Raw genomic sequence first — 2,991 nt, 5'->3', positions numbered from 1 at the left:
TATATAAAATTGTTTGAAGTATTTTTTCATGAAAATTACACATTCCATCGACTTCATACTGGCATATGTTAAGGGTAGCAATTACTCCCCCTGCTTTCTGAAAGCGGTTAGTCAAGTGCTCTTTCATTATGCTAGAAAAGTGATTTTTTTTTTTGGAATTCCCTTTATATTTTCTTTATATTGTTGTCCACACATGACGTCATATCCTCTAGTAGTTTCCTCATCCAGCGGTTCCAACACCAAAACTTTAAAAAAAAAAATATGAATTTTGCATCGATTGTCCGATTTTCCTCAAACTTTCACTGATGTGTTCTACTAATGTTGCAGCTTTCACTCAATCCACATTTCTCTTCGAGTTTTTGGTTTCCTTTAAGTCCTACAGAAAGTTGTATACTCTTACTCTATACTCTGTGAAAAAAAAATCGAGTGAAAATATTCACTCTTAAAGGAGTGATTACACAAAAGAGTGAATATGGAGTGATATTGGAGTGAATTTTGAGTGAAAATGTTCATTTTCACTCGTTTTGGAGTGACCTCAGGGATCACTCCAAAATCTTCGAGTGATCCCTGAGGTCACTCCAAAATGAGTGAAAATGAACATTTTCACTCAGAATTCACTCCAATTTCACTCTAAATTCACTCTTTTTTGTATTCACTCCTTTAAGAGTGAATATTTTTACTCGAATTTTTTTTAAGAGAGTCAGCTTTTTATACCCATCAAGAATATTCCTTGACAGTGTCTTATCGATTTCAAAGTCTTACGACTCTAAGTTAGTTATTTGCACAATTGGTTATTTTGTTAATCAATTATAGACGCATTGCATTGATCAAATCGACAGACACCTTTTAGCATTGTATATATATATATAGTTAATCCATCTCCTAATCAGATAATACTTGCTTCTATTCGATCATCCGATCTTTTGATATTTATTTTCGTCATCAAAAAAGTGAACCAAATCGGGAACAGTCAAGAGGAAAACAGAATAGGCCTTGATACTCGCTTGCTGCTAATTAACAACAGAAAAAATAATCAAAGTAATCTTTTATTATCCCTTGACATAATGTAACGTACTTCTGCAGTTATCTCGATGAATTCCGGATTGCAGAGTGCAAGCAGTGATTATTTCACATTGAAGAGATGAGGAGATTACTTAGAATTACAACTTACAACTTATCATTACAATTTGCAAACACGTTGGAAGAATGCTCAAGAATGACGTATTGAATGAATGCTGAAAGTCACTGGTATTTCAAATAAGTTTATTGTTCAACATGGCTGTCCACGTACACGATTTTGTGTTTTTGTTTAGTTGATTTTTTTTTTCATTTGAATCAATTCAAAGGGATTCAGTGATAGCTTACTAATCTTACCCAGTGAATATCTCAGCAGCTCGAATGTCAAATTTTCTTTTTTAACCAAACAAAATTCCCATCTGAACAATGGCAATATCACTTCGCAAAGTCGAAATTCCCAGCAATATGCACACTGCACCAACACACTTTGCACGCACAGCACAAACCTATGCAATTTCCCTGGTAATTAAGAAAGTGGCAAATCAGTATGATATTAATCATTATTACATTAACAATCTTCCATATATCCATATGTCTGCATTTTGGGGTTATAATAACCGCTTCAAGCAATGGCTTGATGATAGTCTCGCTTTCTGCTCATTAGTCACAATCGTATACAAACAAGGTTTTGTATCGAATAATTTTATGTACTTTTATTGTATAATTTTTTGTTTGTTTATGATCTGATTATTTTGTCATCTATTATCACATCATCATAGTCAATATCTTTTATTTCTGAAATAAACGCAGAAACGTATATCTTCAAACAAATAAACATCTGTATCAATGGGAACATCCCAGACAGGTATTTCCTTATATGTAATTGAGTTTTAATAACATACTCACCGACTGTTTGAACTACATTTATTTCCTGGTGGAAGAGATGACCCCCAATTTATTTTTATGGATCAATTCAGTTGGACTTTTTTTAATTCTATCTTGGGGGGGGGGGGTGGTGTTGATTGTCATTGAGTGTGTCAGCGATTTTGCACGAGCATAGATTTGACAACGAACAAGAATCCCATAACCATTCCAATTAAGGGGGGAGCAATAATTATTAAAAACCTACTACTGTTTTGTTGTAATCGTTTTTGTTATTATTATCATTATCATTGTTATAATCCTTATCACTATCATTATCATTATCATTATCATTATAAGTTATAACTTAAAAGACCTCAGACCTTGAAATGATAGTCAAGTATCGAATCTTTGATGAGGAAGTTTGCTACTCTCATGTTTCATAAAAAAAGAATAAATAGATTAAAATGTGGGTGAGTGAATTAGTCATTTGAGAAGGAAAAAAAATATGTACTCTGGTCTATGTGAGGCTCGAACTCACGACCTTCGCGTTATCAGCACGACGCTCTGCCGACTGAGCTAACAGACCGGAGGACACTCAAAATTAGATTCTACGCAGACAAAAGAATACATGAAACAAAACCGTGCATGCTGATTATACTCGTTATTGACTACCCTGCTTTCATCCGTAAAAAAAAGGAACAAGATATTCGAATATTGTCGTTCATTTGAATATTTGTTTCTTTATTTTTCTTTTCTTTTCATCGTTTAGGATCGAACTTTGGAATTTTTAACTTATTTCTGATATTTCACAACACCATACCCTAAAACAACAATAACCTAATCAAATACAATTCGAAACTTTTAAAAGAATTACATGCAATGATGCATAAATAGGTAAATAACACAAGGGGTATATATCTGACTGAATACATAATATACCTAGTTATTCCAATAATAGTATCACTTCGGAAATTCTTCAAGGCCCTCTTTCTTTGCAGTGGAATATGTGTTAAAGTTAGATGATTTTAGTTCAACTTTTCGTGGTAAATACTGAATGTGGGGAGGGATAGACATGCCTGACAGATTACTATGTCTTTACAGTGGTAACCA

The 2,991-nt window shown here is 33.3% G+C and overlaps 1 non-coding gene across 1 annotated transcript; it reads right to left on the bottom strand.

Moving 5' to 3' along the window:
* Positions 1-2,394: 2,394 nt before the first annotated feature.
* Trnai-gau (transfer RNA isoleucine (anticodon GAU)) lies at positions 2,395-2,467 on the bottom strand. The gene has a single exon. It is a non-coding gene; the product is annotated as a tRNA-Ile (tRNA).
* Between the last annotated feature and the right edge of the window lie 524 nt (positions 2,468-2,991).

This window comes from Diadema antillarum, unplaced genomic scaffold (assembly GCF_040938485.1).
Source record: "Diadema antillarum isolate AM-2024a unplaced genomic scaffold, OU_Dant_1.0 seq00001560_RagTag, whole genome shotgun sequence".
NCBI lineage: Eukaryota > Metazoa > Echinodermata > Echinoidea > Diadematoida > Diadematidae > Diadema > Diadema antillarum.
Note: the sequence above shows the minus strand (reverse complement) of the source record. Positions and strands in the feature narration are given on the sequence as shown.